Source organism: Wyeomyia smithii, chromosome 1, assembly GCF_029784165.1.
Source record: "Wyeomyia smithii strain HCP4-BCI-WySm-NY-G18 chromosome 1, ASM2978416v1, whole genome shotgun sequence".
Classification (NCBI taxonomy): Eukaryota; Metazoa; Arthropoda; class Insecta; order Diptera; family Culicidae; genus Wyeomyia; species Wyeomyia smithii.
Window position 1 is genome coordinate 68,928,463 of NC_073694.1, and position 19,160 is coordinate 68,947,622.

At 34.4% G+C, this 19,160-nt stretch overlaps 2 protein-coding genes and 3 non-coding genes across 5 annotated transcripts in view; 4 read left to right on the forward strand and 1 right to left on the reverse strand.

Annotated features, from left to right (window-relative positions):
- The window catches only part of LOC129718443 (RING finger protein 17), a 580,234-nt gene that overhangs the window by 157,660 nt on the left and 403,414 nt on the right, over window positions 1-19,160 (forward strand). The window lies entirely within an intron of this gene.
- Window positions 1-19,160, reverse strand: part of LOC129718444 (uncharacterized) — a 243,557-nt gene that overhangs the window by 156,190 nt on the left and 68,207 nt on the right. The gene's annotated exons all lie outside the window — the stretch shown is intronic.
- Window positions 2,383-2,455, forward strand: Trnak-uuu (transfer RNA lysine (anticodon UUU)). The gene has a single exon. It is a non-coding gene; the product is annotated as a tRNA-Lys (tRNA).
- Trnar-ucg (transfer RNA arginine (anticodon UCG)) lies at window positions 5,339-5,411 on the forward strand. The gene has a single exon. It is a non-coding gene; the product is annotated as a tRNA-Arg (tRNA).
- On the forward strand, window positions 14,693-14,766 carry Trnai-aau (transfer RNA isoleucine (anticodon AAU)). Its single transcript has one exon. It is a non-coding gene; the product is annotated as a tRNA-Ile (tRNA).

Here is a 19,160-nt window from a genome sequence, read left to right on the forward strand (position 1 = left end):
TTTCTATGTCGTCGATATGCGACTCCATCAACAGCATCCTTGGACTTAGAACTAAACGCCTTTTCTAGTTATCTTCTATAATCTTCTTTTCCTTTCAGTTTCAGTTTTTCTTTCAGTAAAATCGTTCTTATTAAGAAAAAATGCATTCCTAACAAATTTCTCGATTTTCAATCAATTATTACCAAAAAAGGGGGAGGTTTAAAAACGTGACGTAATTAAGGGGGGGGGGGGTCAAGGAAGTTGTGACAGCTTGTGACAAGGGGGAGGGGAAGAGTTAATTTTTTCCAAATTTTGCGTGACATCATTAATGGATCGTCCCTTATTCCTCCGTCAAATATTGCCAATCATACCTTCTTGGAGAGGTTTCGTTGTTGTCCAGTTTTATTGTAAGAGGGACTTTTTTGTTAAGAGAAAACCATCGTGAGGTATTGTGTAGAATTCAAGAATATTTTACTTCTATTTTATTGCAATTTTTTGTATCAATTGTTGTAATTATTGCTCTAAATCTGTATTTTCATTTGCTTATTTTGCAAAGCTCGACCACCACTTTTGAACGCGACTAGCGCGATTTTACAAGTTAGCGCGTTCTAATGAGATTTTGAAAATAACTTTTTTTACAATTCCTATCGTTCAATAAACATTAATTTTTTTTTTTGATGTTTTTTGAATCGACTATTTTTGATCTGGCTGAAACTTATCACAGCTCTATGGGCTAGAGATGTAATGTTGTGCTAAAGGTTTTTTTAAGAAGGGTTGTTTTAAAAAAGTTATTGCTGATTTTAAATATTTTTAGAGCCAACGGGTTGTTCTTTGGCAGAAATGTAAATAATAATTTTGTGTTTCCAAATACCGCGTCAAACATGAAAAAGTTTTTGTTAGAGAAACTTTTTTTTCTTAAGGATGCTCACTTTGATTTGTTCAGAGGAATTTTAGGCAGCTAAATTTTCTATCAAAAAAACTTATTTAAAAAAATCTGATAATAGGATTTTTTTGAAAATCACTTCTTGTATTTAAATATTTTTTTTTTTCAATGGTAGTTCAGTCACTTTTCTCGAAGTCATATCTTGACAACAATCATCTGTCTCTTATAATTATTCAGATTATTTATTTAGAAAAAATCAGTCCTTTTCAAATGTTAGTAGAGATAAATTAAAAAAAAAATGTAAATCCTACACTAGATGGCAATAACTGTATGGAAAAAAATCATCATAGAATTCAAAGAACCGACCGCGTGCATTATGTTTATTGGCCCAAAATAATGCACTGTGCAAAGTTTCAGGTCAATCGGTTAAAGTTTAGGAGTGCCTCAAAGCGCTCAGAGTTAAGAATTTGACATAACATCGGTGTCAAATTGCTTGAAAATGCATGAAACGTCGAGATCAATGAATTATCTCGTTGAATAAAATAGGAATTTTGTAATATTATCTTTGTTCCCATAGTGTAGGCATGGTTCCTATAATGTTGACATCGGGTTCCGGATATACTAAAATGCACAAATTTGATTTCATATAAAATTATCTTCTCGATGCTTAATGAACACAAAACAAGACACTAGAGTAAAGGCGTTATTCTTCAATAGATTAAAAGTACATTCACGTTGCAGCAATACTTAGAAAGAATCCACTTAGACTTAGTTGCAATTGAAAGGCATTTCACAGTATTTTTTGAGGTGAAGAAAAAGCGTAACAGAAACATTATGTTATATACAAATTTAATTCCATTAATTCTCTGTCAATTGATAAAAAAATATACGTATTTTCGCTCGGTTTTTACTGGAAAACTTGACCTGTATTGAATTTAAAAGTCTATTTACCGCAATTATTCCGAAAATTTATGAAAAAGTTCACCATGGCCAATTTGTTTACGACCGAATCTGCTACTGACAATTGAACACATTGGGATACGCCGGAACAAACGTGTTATTATGTAGCGATAAAAAAAGGAAAATCAGAAAAAACAAATCTGAATGCTTTCAAATACTCTTCATAAATTGAAAAAGGTGAAAATTTTTCATAAATAACATCAAAGTCATAGGATTTTTTAACTACTTGTAAAGCCATTGCGGGAAATTGTTGTTTGCCTTAAAATCATATAATATTCGACCATACAAAGATGCTATTTTCACGTCAGATTCATCGTAAGTACCTAGTGAAGATACTGTAATCGGTTTCTTTGCTTTCATAGTAGTTAAACCTTATAAAATGTGACTTTTTTTTCTCTTTGATATGACCTGTCCTTCTTTATGGGAGCGCTTACCCTACTTCTTTTGAGTATCTTTTCGATGTCTGTGCTTGAAAGGTTTTACCCAGTATTATAGTGAATGTATAAAAAAGTTCATCACATTTGTAATCTTCAACGATTTTTTACTACTGTATGACGCAAGCCCGGATAGCTCAGTCGGTAGAGCGTTGGACTTTTAATCCAACGGTCTAGGGTTCAAGTCCCTATTCGGGCGAGGGTAGTTTTTTTTTCTATTTGCTACACTAGTAGTGGGCTTAGGAGATTTTGTTAGCTCGATGCAAGTGGAATCTTGAAGAGCAAATTTAGTTTAACAAGTGTATTTTGTTTTTAAAATAGATTAAATAAAAGAACTGCTTGAAATCTAACGCAATGTGATTGTTGATAAATTAATAAATTAACTAACAAATTAAACAAATTAACAAATTAACTTTGATTCTTTGCACATTTTTTGATGAGTATAAGTTAATCATCATTTAACAATGTGCTTTCAGTAGCACACGATCTCTGAACTTTTACCTACCCAATTACGTACCGCTGAAAAAACGAAAGAAGATCGAACTTCCTACGCTGGAGGGAAAATCATTCGGATGCGCACTAACGGTGGACAAACGAAAGATCAATCGCACGACATTTCCCGCTCCCATGGTTGGATCACACAAAATTCGGCTAATTATTCTGTTTTTGATGATGATATCGTTTTTTTTGTTGTGCTTTCCTGCCGACTATCGATACTGCATCGGTACGAGAAAACGGGAAGCTATTTTCGGAAACGCATTAATCTTTTGCTGCGTTTCTTATTTTCTTTCGTGCGAAATCCGCTGCGAATTGATGAGGGCCCGTCCGGTTGATTATAGCCAAGCTTAATTGCACCGATATCTAGCCATAATGACCGATCTATTGGGATGAGGTTTCCCCTTCGAGGTGGCCTACAGAAACCAGCACACACATTCACATCGTAATCCCCCGTGATTACGCGAACCATAATCAATGCTTTCGGTATAATGGCGTCACATGCGAAATTATATTTTCTTCCGGAAGCAATTGGGGACAGCTAATTTGAATAGTATGCTCCTCCAGACTCAAGTGCAATTTGCGGTGGAAAATCATATTAGCCAATCGCGTCGTGGTTTACCGTACCACCAACCAAACCAACATTCGCTAGAGACCACACAGTTATTCAAACATTCTGCCGCTTCCACGATTGTCGCCACTGACAGTAATGGAAGGCAGCTTTTTTGCTCGCGGAAATGGCTACGGCTCATCTTACTTAAAAAATACGGAACAAATAAAATATCTTGGAATCAAACGTTGCTTTCGTCCTTGCACCTGTTCTCGCTGCCTCCATCATCTCACGTAAAACTGTTTGTACAAAAACCCACCACTCGAAGAACGCCAAACGCGCAGAACCGTCGTCACCCGGATTGTCAAAGGTCACAACATGGATATTCAATTCCCTGCTGTAATTTCGAATGCATGCAAACTCATGCATACAAATTTTAGTTTAATAAGCTTCTGATTCCGTCCGTATGCTGCCGTCATCGCCAGGTCGAGCCCCACTCCAACAGAGACACAAGATCCTGCGCTTTATTTCTCCTATAGGTTCATCGGGGTCCCGTTTCTTTGAACACTGTTGGAAAAGATTGAATTAGTTGCTCGAACTCTTCAGATGACAAGTACGGATGTCCGAACCACCCGCCCTTGGTTAGAAATAATTAAGCAAAGTTACTATGAATTGATTGTATTTTACTACCACTTTTTTCTACTGTGTCCAAATCAGACACCGTTGGAGCAGCCCTCGACTCGCCCGGTACCTTTTTACAGTTTGATTAATTTCATTTCGAAAAATCAAATATTTGAATAAAACATGGGAGGTGCTGGACTGGCGAGAGCGACGATAAAGACTGTTCATTTCAAAAAGTGGACAAACATTACTCAGCAAAAAATTTTACTTTCGTAAAAATTTCAACAATATATGAATTTATTTATTTCAACAATGTGTCCTTGTACAGAATGCCTAAACCTTTAGTCCCCACAGCAAGAAATAAAATTATAAACCATTTTTTTCATCAATCTTATTGTTCGCGCACAAACAACAAATTGTGTCCACTTCATGAAGCGAGCAGTCTTTAATTTCGCTTTCGTTCGGTCCATTTCGTGCTCTTGTTTGCTCGTGTTTTTTTTTTTTCTCTTTTCAATTCGTTGTTTCTCATTTGCGCTACTTTTGGCATAACGTAAGAGTCCCACCGGATTTGGACGAATTACGGCGACGGTAGCTTCCCAAGACTAATGACTAATAGAATGCACACGGAAGTTGCCACTCCGTTCCGGCAAAAGGTGCCGATAGATTGGCTTATTGAATTTATGCTTGCGAGTTTCCGATTCCCGTGTGTTGTCGTTCATTAAAAAGTGCCTGCCTGCGAGCGGGAGAAAGGGAGAACAGGAACCAGGAAAAAGAGTGACATTTTCGAACACGGAAGAAGGAGGATCCCTTCGGTGATATTAATTTTGCTCACGTGCAATTGCTTTTATTAATTTTATTCCAATCTGCGCGCTGTTTGCGTTTTTTTTCTCCATCATATCCAAAAATCTAAGCACGTGTGAGCACACGAAGAAAATTCGAAATTCCGGTACGAATTCTAGTGGGGACAATTCGTCAAACTCGAGAAACGAATTAGTGCTCCTTTAGGACCGAATTTGTAATCCGAGCACGGCTGTTTGCTGCTCTGATAGAAAGATGAACCAAATTCATACATTCGGTAGCGATTTTTTCGCGATGACTTGCACTCCGCGTGATCGATACACAGATATTAAAGCGATCATTATTTTTACTCTTTGCCGGGAATTAGCTGCCTGGTTTATATAATGGAATGGTAAATGTTTAAATTGCCTACCAAGGTCAGACAGCATTTGCTTGCATTCGTTATTGACTACCGGTGTTATTAGCCCTGCCCGTGAATTTATTATTTTCCGTTATCCGTTATTGCCTGTGCTATAAACAAACCGAACCTTTGTACCTGCTAATGCTGACAGCGTGCAATGAAGAGCTAAGATTCTAAAAATAAACCCGATTGCTTTCTGGCTGCCCATAACCACCGACGGCCGTGTGGCCTAATGGAGAAGGCGTCGGACTTCGGATCCGAAGATTGCAGGTTCGAGTCCTGTCACGGTCGTGTGTATTTTTTTTTATCGAAAATGTTGGATTCAACTTTTTATAATGATTAATTTAAAATGCAAAGTAACTTTCAAATAAGTTCTAAGAATTCGACACTTGCCATTGTCCACACCATATAAATTCAAGGTTCACAACAACCTTGGATTGATACTAATTATGCATCAGGCTTGAGAATCACGAATAACTTATAAAACTTGTGTATTTTCGATAGAAAATTCTAATTTTTCTAACTTCATTTTGAAATATCTCGACAACGGATGCATCCAGAAAGTTAATCACCAAGAGTTTCTTGATTGAAAATTATTACTAGATTTATAGTACATCCTTGTCATGTTGAGAAAAGTTGAATCAAATTTTCTATTTTTTTAAATTTTTAACATCTAAATTTAAAATAACTTGAAAACGCATGTACTTAGAAAGGTCATCTCTATGAGCTTTCTGATTTAAAATTACCAATTAAATCATATTACATCATTGAATTATGATTATTCACGGCTAACCTGCGAACCTAGAAATCAAAAAAGGTCGGGAGTTTTAAAATGACCTGGGAAAACCGGGAATTTCAACGCCAAACCGGAAAATTTATTATGGTGGAATAAAAAACCTTCTTCTGATACATTTTCTTCTACAATTTTGCACTTAAACTTTCCTGTACTCTTTTTGTCACTTCAGGTACGAATCTAATCTATTATTTCTGTTGCAAAGGAGAAACATCCGTGGCAAATTTTGCAGACCTGTGACATACATGTCGTGCCACTGACGACGTGTGAAGAGAAAAAAGCAAAATTAAATAAAATTAGAAGTCTTATAAATATATATTTTTTCAATGAATAAAAGCTTTACAAACATATTTATCTCTACGTTTTAAAATCGGCAAAAATATTGATTGTTTACCGGAAAAACTAGGAATTTGAAATTTAAAATGTATTGGCTGTACTAAAACTAATGTATTAGATTTTTGGGCACTATTCGTATGGAATTACCTTAGCCAGGCACTATTCGTATGGAATTACCTTTAGCCATTTCGAGGTATTAGCATTTTTTTAATCACGATAATTAATTTTTTTTAAATGGCTTAGTGATGGAAGATTTTTAGAATTAAAACGGTTTGTTTGAACGAAATAGTGTCTTCGGTAAAGTTGTAGTTAAAAATTTAGTCTTTCCAAAAATCTATAAGTTTACATTATAAAAAAAATAAAAATAAAGAAAAATCTGATCCTTAAAATGTGAGTTTTTTAGGTATAATTAATATTTATTTTTTCATTTAAAAAAATTGCTTCTAACTGGCATTGAAGATGGTAAACTTATCCCGAGTTGCCATATACGTGGTTCCCTGTGCACCTTCACTAGCTCAGATCCATCACGGAGGAGCAACTGCGAAATGTGCGGTCATTCAAGCTCATGCTAAAAAAAATGCCTTTCACTGAGTTTTTTTTTCTGGAACAACAAAAATACTATCTACAACTTTGCTGAAGACATCACATAAATCCAACAAACCATTTTGGCTCAGATAAAAAAAATAGTTTTTATGAAAATTTTAATTCTTTTTTCTCATATCTCCATGATCAGACTGCCGTCAATGTTTAGCTAATCTTTTGTAGTTGCATATAAAAAAACAGATTTAGAAAAATAAGTTTTATTGAGATTGGAAATTATTTGTTATTTCATTTTTCTTAATTTTTTTCACGGAAGATATTCTTTTTTTAGAAATACAAAATTTTTACGTGGATCTTTGCCGAAGATGTCACACCGATCTAACAAACCATTCTGGCTTTAACAATATTAGTAATCTTCAATGCTATTTTTACATTTTTTTCAAAAATTGAATAGTTTAAAAAATTAATAGGGTATCGGCTCTATTATCGTCAGGTTCGTCCAATTATCGTCCGGGGGGTTAATGGAGTCATAGGGAAATAATCTTTTGCAGGAAGATGCTCTGCATTATGAAGAACCATCATGCAAAAAATGAACGCTCTAGGACATGAATTACCCCCCGGACGATAATAGGTAAAACCTGACGAAAATAGAGCCGATACCCCATGTAAGTACAAAGTGACACCTTTAGGCCATATGAACGTCTGTGCAAAGTTTTAGCCACATCAAAAATGGCGATTAAAACGGTTATACGAAGTGGTTAAACTTTGAACGTCGAATTGGAATATCTTTTCAATACTAAACTAATTAAATGTTAGGCTGAAAATTGTGCACATATAACCAACCACAAGCTCATTTTCCCTTCGCTCACTTTCAATTGCTTGCAGGCTTACTATGTATAGAGAATGTGCGAAAATCAATCGCGCATTTTGTTTCGGTATTTTGAACACCAACCGCTGGAAGTATTATGCACAGTATTATCGAGTTTTTAATCGGATATTTATCAAAGTTTAAATTTTAACTTGAGGGCAGTTCCACAAAAAATGTCCTAGTTTTAATTTTTTTAACTGTCTTTTTTTATTTGGCTGAAAGTTTGCGTAGACGTTTCTATAGGCAGATGCCATTCTGTGCTATTGGTTTAATTTTTTGGAACACGACTCATTTTGGAGAAGCTATTTACAAATGCTATTTTGGAATGTTATTGATGATTACAAACATGTTTAGAGTCAAAATGGTTTGTTTGATCGGCGTGACATCTTCGGCAAAGTTGTAGATCAAAATAAAAAATGGTCGATTAAATTGGTAACCCGTTTTTTTGTGGAATTGCTCTTGATAAAAATCATTCCCCAGCATCTTCCAAGTTTATGTAATAGCCTTGAAAAATCCCGTGTAATGCAATCAACTTTGAATCAGTCCTCGCATAAGTACATTATGGTCAGACCGTTTACGGTGTACGCACTGGAATCATATTATCCCGCTCCGTGATGCGAGTCGTTGCGTGTCTTGCAGGCTTCTGAAAATGACTGTCAATCTGTGACAGCAATTTTAAAAGGAATTCGGCTCTCGTTGCTCTCTCTGCTTCCCGTACGTTTGGTACATAGCCCGACAGTCACTGACGACAGCACACACATGCAATGTCAAACTGGCTTTTATTTTTCATCTCCTTATGTCCTTATGTTTCGTTACCTTGTGTGAGCTTTTGCTGTAGGTGAGCTATTCATGAGGCTGTTAGAGTAAAAAGAGAGAACAGTCGTCAGTTTAGTGTCGTACCACAGTCTTTTTCCGAAGCCTGGTCTTGATAACTTTCTTTTGCTCATATAGGTAATGTTGGCAAGCAGCGAAACCGGACCGATAGAGCACTCTTAGCCATGCAACGCTATACCGCGTTGTATAGTGTTGCCTCCTGGAGCTGCCGCTAGGAGCTCAATCGAATTCTTTTCGTGTTAATTGGCAGACATGGAAATGAAAACGAATGGAGTTCAAAATGCAGCTGTAAAGTCAAAATAACCGTATTTGAAAAAGACGTTTAAGTATTGAATAAAGAGCATTAATTTTTCTCATACGAATTCCGCGTTCTCAGCAGAATCCACTAGATCTGTGCGCCGACCATCTCTTCGGCGGCGGCGACGTAGGAAACATTTTATCTCGGCGGCGATCGGCGCGCCGGCGTGACGCCGTTGGTATTTGTCAGCGGCGGCGGCGGCGCACACTGTTTCCAAAGCTGCAAAAACGTAATCGAAATTATTTTGACCTAAAAACATCGATTTTAGAGCTGTAACGGCCTCAGTAAAGTTGTTCCATTTATTATTCTCCATGTTATAGAAGTTACAATTCCATGATTATTCCACTCAACAGTGAGAAACGAGTTTTACTTTTCTCATTTTGGAATATAAAAATCCACTTTGTTCAGCAAAGTTGTAGCAAATTTTAAAAGAAATAACTTTGTTGAAGACATCATACTTCTATTATTTTTTTTAAATGGACTTTTGTGGAGTTTTCTATGGATTACTATTGAAAATCTTTTTTGCTATTTAACTTTTTATAGTGATTTTTTACAATTTTCGAATGTTCTACAAAATTGTTTGCTACAACAAAACAAACAATATGTCCGAAGAACGTTTATTTTTATCTCACAATTATTTTTGGTTGTTGACGATTTTTATTAGAATAATGCGCTAATTTACACTAATTGCTCTTAACTCAAAAAATAATGATTTTGGAGTAATAGTGTCTTCAGTAAAGTGGTTCTATTAATTATTTTCCATTTTGTATAAGGTAGAGTTTTGTGATTAATCTACATAAAAGTGAGAAATGAGTTTTATTTTTCTCATTTTTGCATATAAAAATCCCCTATGCTGAGTAAAGCTTTAGCACAATCTGTAAGCAAAAACTTTGTCGAAGACACTCTACTTGTATCTGTTCATTTAAATGAAATATTGTGAAGTTTTCTCTAGAATGAAATCATTTTTTAATATAACTTTTTATAGTGATTAAATAAATTTTTTTTAATTTTCTACAGTGTTGTTAACTACAATAAAACACACAAGTTCACCGAAGAAAGTTTATTTTTATCTCTCAAGTTTATTTAGTTATTAAAGATTATTATTGAAATAATGCACTTATTTATTCACGATTATCTGCACAGGAGACAGCGAGAGACAAAAGTCTATATCTGGATTAAATGACGTTTTACTTATACTTAAATATAGAGAAGGTTTAGTCTGCAGATATTTGCAGATTTTAAAGATATCTGTTAGTGAATTAGTGCATTGTTTCAATAAAAATCGTCAATAACCGATTAAATATGAGATATTATGAAATAACCGATGAAATATGAGAGATAAAAATAAACTCTTTTGGATGAAATTGTGTGTTTTGCGATAGTAAACAACAATGTAGAACGTTGGAAAATTGTAGAAAATCACCACCAAAAGTTATATTGAAAAAAACCTGAAACCTACACAAAAGTCCATTTAAAGAGGCAGATAAAAGCATGGTACCTTTGAGAAAGTTGTTTCTTATAAAATTTGCAACAACTTTGCCAAACAAAGTGAATTTTTTATGCAAAAATGAAAAAAGTATTGTTCGCTTCTTACTGTTAAGTGGATTAATCACAAAATTGCGACTTCTATAAAATGGAGAATAATTAATTGATCAACTTTCCTGGAGGCACTATGGCTCTAAAATCTAGTTTTTTAGGTAAAAATAATTTCGATCACGTTTTTGCAGCTTTGGAAACAGTGTGCGGCGGCGTTTACCAGGGTGAAACTAATTACCACTTCTAAAATATTGCGTAGAATGAGTACACTCTCATGTTCGGATTTTCAATTCAACCTAAATAAATAAAAATATGGTCATCCGGATTGACAGGATGTCAAAAAAAGATATAAGAATGGTTATAAATCAAGAAGGCAAACAATTTAACAACCAGCAAGGAAATGACTATCGGCGCGATAAAAATTTCCTCGGCGGCGCACCGACTCAAAATCATCGGCGGCGGCGTAGTATGTAAAAGTGTCGGCGGCGGCGGCGCGGTGTGGCGGCGCACAGGACTAGAATCCAATATTTCCCTGTACAGTATATGCTGTGCGTGAGCAGTGGATTAAAAACATTTTTAATTTTCTGCGATAACATGTGCATCTTCTAAATTCATGTAAATAACCTTGAAAAGGGTCGAATAATGTTATTTCAATTTATTCTAATCATAGTATTAAGACGTGATGGTTAGATTGCATAGGTCATTCGCACTGAAATGATATTACCCAGTTCCGCGATGTTTTTTCTTCTACCTATATTGTAAATAGCACCCCCCTTTTTCTGAATTACATCATTCTCTTAGTTTCGTGGTGTGACGTTATGACATTTTATTCCGTAAATGATTGGAATGTACGAAAAAAAAACTTTCACATTTGATATTGGCAATAAGCAGAGCACACTGTTTCCGAAGGTGCATAAACGTGATCGAAATTGTTTTAACCCAAAAAAATTGATTTTAGCGTCTCAGTGTCTTCAGTAGAAATGTTCCAATAACTATTTTCCATGTTATAAAAGTTGCAATCTTGTGATTAATCGATTAATCCACTTATAAACAATGAAAAGCGATTTTTAATTTTCTCATTTTGGAATATAAAAATCCACTTTGTTCGGTAAAGTTGTAGTACATTTAAAAAAAAACAACTTTGTTGAAGACATCATACTTCTACCTACCCATATAAATGGACTTTTGTGGAACTGTGCAGTATAGATTACCCCCAAACATAAATTAGAAACGCCCGATAAGCTCGAAATGTGCTAGTGGCCGACCAAATAAACAAACAAACAAGCAAATTGGAAACAAGAAAACAATTTAACCTTTTATTGTGATTTTCTACAATTTTTAAACGTTTTACAATATTGTTTGATAAACGAAACAAACTATTTCTTTGAAGGAAGTTTATTTTTATCTCAAATATTCTAGTTTATTCTCACATATTTTAGTTTAAATTAGCGCATTGTTTTCATAAAAACCGCCAAAAACCAAACAAATATATGATAATAATAAATTGATAATGATAAATTGTAGACAATAATAAATTCGTATGTTTCGGTATAGCAAACAACATTCTAGAAGATTGAAAACTTGAGAAAATCACTGCAATTACACGTTATATTGAAAAGATTGATTTTTAGTGGCAATGTACAAAAAATCCACGTAAGTCCATTCAAATAGGCAAATAAAAGTATGGTGTCTTTGCCAAAGTTGTTTCTTATAGAATGTGCTACAATTTTGCGAACAATTTTTATAAGAAAAATAGTTAAATTCGTTTCTCAAATCTAAGTGGATTTATCACAAAATTGCAACTCCTGTAACATGGAAAATATAAATGGATCAAATTTGCTGAAGACAATACGCCTGTAAATTAAATTTTTAGGATCAAAATAATTTCGAACACGCGTTTGCAGCCTTGGAAACAGTGGGCAGAGGCGGGATGTTTAACGTTGAACGGTATGTTTTATCGGTATAGTGTCTTCAGCAAAGTTGTAGATAATAATGTTGTTCTTAAAAATATGTTATTTCAGAAAATTCTAACTTGTTTAGTTTTTATTTCTCCAAGTTGTTTAGCGTCAATGTTTAGGTAACAATGTGTGGGTTTTGTGATTCAATGTGTGGTTTTTGTACTTAATTTATATCTATTTTTTGTGTATTAATTTTTTTTTTTTAAGAAATACTATCTCTAACTTTGCCGAAGACATCACATAAATCCAACAAATCTTTTTGGCTGACGAAAGAAAAGAGTTCTGTTGAAAATTTTAACTTTTTTTCTCATATCTCTTCGATCAACAGAAAAAAACAGATTTTTAAACAGATATTCATTGTTTATTTTATTTAGATATTCATTTTTTAGATATTCATTTTCTATTTTATTTGTTAAAAAAAATTTACACGGTGGATATTCTGTTCAGAAAGACAATAATATTTGCAACTTTGCCGAAGATGTCAGACCGATCAAACAGGCATTCTGGCTTCAACGATATTTGTAATCTTCTATACCATTTTTACAAAAACCTTTTTTAAAAATGAGTCGTGATTATAAAAATTATAACAGCACAAAGTGACACCCTTCATTTTTTTTTTGTATGTTTTTTTAATTTTTAATTTAATCAATTTGCAAATATCAATACAAGTTTTGGCAACGAAAAAGGTTTTCCGCTACCTACATTTACCAGAAATTTTAATATCCTAACTTTTTTTGATGAACCCAGTATTGTAACTCGAAATTACATTCATCAAATCTCGACATTCAAAATTTAAACCGTTGATAAGCTTCTCGTGAGAAAAAAAATATAATAAATGTAACCTTGTATGGTAGACCCCACATCAGCAGAATTTGGTTAAAAAATGACGTTCTTTAATAAAGACGTCGATTTTGTATTATTCTTGCTATGAGCCGTAGTTTGTAGGACAAATGCTCGGCGTGCGAACAAACCGAACCAAGGACCATTTTTTTTCAATTGACTAATTCACACCAGTGCACAGTAGTCCAATAAGGCAGAAAGTGGAACTTAATTTCATAGCGCCTTTCACCTTCATCCTAGCTTACGTTCTTAAAGTTATCGAAAAAATAAGCTGAAACCTGCTATAACTTTGTAAGGAAAAGTTCTCGAGATGTGTGGCCTCCAACATACGCGTGTTTTGTATGTCCAAATACTTCTTTAGAACGACGTTTTCTTGTAAAATGTAACTAACAAAAGTTAAGTAGAAAAAACTAACTTTTAAGTAACTTTTATAGAAAATACTCTGACAACTCTGTACTCAATGAAGATTTGGTTTTTGTGTCATATTTTTGCACGTTCCAAAACTTTGCCGAATAAGCCATTCCTCTATCTCTTAACACAAAAAAGTTAGTATATGAAAACCTACTGTGACATATGTTCGCCGTACTCTAATATGGGTGGATTGGGACATACGGAACCTAAAGAAGTTTATAGTACTCCAGCTTCACTTCGAGGAAAAGTATTGACATCATGATTCCACTTGTCCCTTTTTAACCCATACGTTTTTGAAGTTATCGAAAAAATAAGCTAAAAAATGATATAACATTGTAAGGAAAAGTCCTGGAGCTATATGGTCTTTAGAAAAAATGTGTGTTCTGTGTACTCCAACAATTCCTCCGAACAACACTTCCGTGTAGAATGCAACTAACACGAGTTAGGTACAAAAAACAAACTTTTATGTAAGTTCCATGTAATATACTTTATAACTTTGTATCGAAAAAAGATCGGATTTTCATTTGTCCAATAAAGTTTCATGTTTTTGAATAACCTACAATTTTTCTGAATACACTATTCTTCTATCTCTCAACACAAAAAGGTTAATTTTATTATTTTTCGTATAGTAAACTTTTCATATTTTTTTAACATTTGCGATTATGCGGTCATTCATAAATAGGATAAAGGTATAAGGCGCTATGGAATTCAGATCCATTTTTTGCCTTATTGAACCACTGTGCAGTGGTTGTGAAAATTAATAATCCATGTTTTTTTAAAAAACGAAATCACTTGATCAGTTCATAATGATATTATAACAAAAATTTCCTGTAGCAGCTGGCAGAAAACATATGTGATGGTTAAACTTCGAACGCCGATTACTCGAAATAATGTTTTTGGCGCTTGGTTTGATTTGGCCGCACGACGACTAAATAGAAAAGTTATCGTGTTTAAATCTTTTGTATTTCCATTCTATCATGATCGAAATGATGAGACCGCAATTTAATGCTTATTTACGATTACTTTGGAATGCAAATTGTAAAAAATGTTGCAATTTCCGAGTTTAAGGAATATACATTTTTTTAATATAATACTGGTACTGTCTATTAAACTAATTAATTTGAAGTCCAGTGAATTATTCAAATTATTGTTACATCAGGCTCCATAGCTCAGTTGGTTAGAGCGTCGTGCTAATAACGCGAAGGTCGTGAGTTCGATCCTCTCTGGAGCCAAACACTGTATTTTTGTTCTATTCTAACTCAGATTTTTTTAAAATAAAAGTTAGTTGCAAATTCACTTTAATTGATTCTTCTCTGTTACTTGTTAGCAATAAAGTATCCAAAAATTCCTACAGTCCGCATCGACATTTAACACCAAGTTATTTACTAGATCTGAAGTGTAACTAACTCGCACCTAGTCGGCACATGCTAATTTGCTATAATCAGATAAATACACGGTACAATGGAGCCTGCAACCTTTCAAATTCTATGTGGTGATTTTTCATAGCTGGTAGCGAACTTTATGACAGCTTGTTGAACGCCACCCTGAGTGCATTCTTTCGAAACCTTGGGACATGTCTGCTTGTCTCTCGGAAGACAGAAGCAAACTGCTCTCCCACGCGATAGCCTCAAGTTTATTTCCATTCTAAGTTCGAAATCAGTGTAGATTAAATCTTCCGCTGAAATGCGTATGATTTCAGTCTTCTTTTTACTCTTGAGAGATAATTATGAATCCACGTGCAGCCCCTGCGGGAAAGCGATTTGTCAGTAATTTCCATCCATTTACTCGAGATCCCAATCAAGGTATGAACGAGTTTCTTTGGTGAAATCGGCACCTCCACTGAAAACCGCAATAAACATCACGCAGGGGCTAATCCGACAACTTTTTCGGCAGCTGGTGTTATAGTTTATGATCGAAAATTGCAGCTTGGCGCTGGGTCATGAAACTGAGTCAGCTTTCCCAAGAATCGCAGTGAAATTAGGGTCAATTAGGTGCATCGAGCGGCAATCTCATCCATTGCGTGTACTGTCTTTCCTTGGCGGTATCCCACTTTTTGCGTTGACCATTTCCTGGAAACTCGGCGCAATATAATGCCGAATAATAAATTTATTTAGCGATTTAAAAATTGTTTACCTGCCAAGAAAAGGCCGAAAGTACCGAAACAGCATGCCGCATTGGTTTCAGCTGCAGTAACAACAACAGTGTGTGAGACACTGTTGGCCTAGCTTTTCTCTCGCCGGCCGGCCGGCACAAATGATGACAGTGATAGTGTTAGAAAGTGTTTGAAATTTCCTCCAATCTGAAACCCGAGCAGAACGTTAGGGAATCGCCAGGTTTTCAATGCGAACAATCGGTGGGTAGTCGAGCTGTTGCTCCAGTTTGTTTTCTCTTTCTTGGTAACTTTTTTTCACACACTCGAAACCTAATTACGTATTTTTATGTTAAAGAAATCGAAAGTCCTTATTCAATCACTCTCAATGAAAATCGATGGCGAATCTGGGCGGTGCCACTTAATACTACTGATGATGTTTTGGTGGATTTTTGGGAACGTTGTTCGAAAAAAATGTTGAGACATACAAAATACACATTTTTTCCATTAAACATTAATTAAACAACATTAAACAACTCCAGCACCTTTTGTTACACAGTTATAGCATATTTCAGCCTAGTTTTTCGATAACTTTAAGAACGTATAGGGTTAGAGGAGGTAAGTGGAATTATGATGTCATTACTTTTCTTTAAAGTTTAACTCAAGTTCCACTACAAAATGTTGCAGGTTCAATTTGTCCCAATCCACCCATATTTGAACAGGCGAGCATATTGTGCAGTAGGTTTTCATATATTAAAATACTAACTTTTTGTGTTAAGAGATAAAGGAATGGTACGTTTGGCGAAGTTTTAGAACATGTAAAACCGTGACACTTTGCTGAATAAACAAAATTTATATCTTCATTGGGTACAGAGTTACAGAGTATTTTATATGAAAATTACTTACAATTTATATTCTTGTACTTTATGTTTGTTAGTTGCATTTTACAAGAAAACATGGTTCTAAAGAATCATTGGGGCAGACAAAACACACGTTTTTGTCGAAGATTACACATCCCCAGGACTTTTCCGTATTTTGGCTCATTTTTTCGATAACTTCAAGAACGTTTAGGGTGAAAAAGGGCATAAAATAAATATTTCTTTTTTTTTTAATTTTACTTGCATGATGCAGTGGCGTAACCAGAATATATTCCTGAGGCGAAACGGGGTGAAATCTTTAGGAGCAAAAAAAATTTGACATTGATTATTTTCACTTGATTCGAACATGTCCCAAACATGCCGAAGGTGACATAAATGGTAACAAATCGCCCAGAAGAATGGTAAATGTAAAAATTCGGAGTGAAAATTAAAAACGAACAAAATTCCGGATAATCGAGTCTAAAATTCCGGATAATCGAGTCTCCGGATAATCGAGTACTGTACTTTCCTTAAAGCTTAGCTCATATACTACAAACTGTTTTAGGTTCTATTTGTCCCAATCCAACAAATTTTTACCCCATACGTTTTTAAAGTTATCGGAAAAATAAGCGATTTTCATTGCCACCCTAACCACTGTCCACTGCACAGTTCTATATATTGCACCCTAACAATGAAAATCGACTTTTCGAATTTTGCTTAGAAGTAGTACTCAAATTTCAGGTTAATCGGACAAAGTTTCACTGTTTTGATCGATGAAAAAATGCACAGCTAGTTCCAGAAAGTCAATTTTTTTGATTTTTCAGATCTTGGCGTTTTATGCATTTTTGAGACAACTTTGCCATCAAAAAAAAATTTTTTATATCAACACCTGTGCTTTTAATTGTTAGTCGAAACGAAAAAGTGAATCGTTTGAGGCACGTGTTCCAGAAGTCCGATTGAACTAAAATTCTGAATGGGTACTCTTTTCGAAAAGACGAAAATTTTGAACCCTACTTCTTAGCGAATGTCCGAATGTTTCATGCATCTACATATTCCTTTGGCGCCAAGCCCGAAAATTCTCAGAAAAGTCTCAGAGAGAGAGAGTCGATATTTTCGAAAAAATTTTTTTTTTTGTATAACACTCGACGATCTCGAAAAAATGTTCGATAGCAAAGATCTAATGAAAAACACCTGCGCATATTTTTCATCGATCAAAAACCGCTTTAACTTACTTTAACTTTAACCGCTTTGGAGCACATGTTCCCAAAGTTCGATTGAGCTGAAATTTCGCATAGGTTTTTTCGAGATGCCGAAACGTTTGAGCACTACTGAGCAGTTCCACAAAAAATGTCCCAGTTTTAATATTTTTTTTTAAATTGTCATTTTTGATTTGGCTGAAACTTTGAATAGACGTTTCTATAGGCAGAAAATGCCATTTTGTGCTATTGGTTTAATATGTTGGAACACGACTCATTTTTGAGGAGCTATTGAAAAATGCTATTTTGGAAAGGTATTGATGATTACAAATATTTTTGGGGCCAAAACCGTTTATTTGATCGGTGTGACGTCTTCGGCAAAGTTGTTGATAATAATTTTGTCTTTGGGAACATTCATTAATGACGTAGCATTCGAGGGAGGAGGAGGGGGTTTGCAGTTTTGTGACGAAAGGTGACGAGCTGGAGGGTGGGGGATCAAGCCCCAAGCTACGTAGCAAATATGAAATTAAGAAAAAAATGGGATTTTTTCTAATTGTTCTTTTTTATCACTGTTTTGTATGTTTTGGGTTGTTTTTATTACTTCCTTGTCTTTTGTTGTTCATTTATGACACAAAGTATGTTTTTGATAATAAAATTTGCAAAAAATTTATCATGTGGGGAAGGGGGGGGGTTATTCTAAAGCTAAGTAATTATCTAAAGGAGGGGGGTCCTGATTTTGTGACGAAATGCTACGAAGGGGGAGGGGGGGTCAAAAAAAACCTTAAAAAAGCTACGTCATTTATGGATGTTCCCTTTCCAAAAAAAAATATACTATAACAAACAAGTTTTTTTTATGTGAAAAAAATTTAAAAGAAAAATAAAAATTAATTATCTAAAGAAGCCCATATTTTTAATTCTATTTTTTTAATATAAAAACTACAAAATAGAACTACAGAAATCAATAAAAAATAATTTTTTACAAGGTACATTTTTTATGGAAGGACAAAATTAATATTTACAACTTTGCCCAAGGCACTATGCCAGTCAAACAAACTGTTTTGGTTGTAGAAATATTTTTAACTCCCCATAGTGAGCTCTACTGGAAAAAAAAATTTCCACAACCAAAACGGTTTGTTTGATTGGCATAGTGTCTTTAACAAAGTTGTAGATAGCAAATTTGGCCTTCAAAAAAAAAAAAATTAATAAATAAATATACCACTTATAAAAAAATTGAATAAAAAAATTCTTTTCAAAAAGTCATAACTTTCTCCATGATCGGACCGGTTGCATTGTTTAGGTTATCTTTAAAAAATAGATTTTAAAAAATGAGCTCTTTTAGATAAATAATTTTTAATTTTCTTTTGACTCTTTTTCAGAAAAGAAATAACTTTATTTAGAGTGTATATTTCTTTCGGAAAGACAAAATTATTACAACTTTGCCGAAGACGTCACACCGATAAAACGAACCGTTTTGGCCCTAAAAA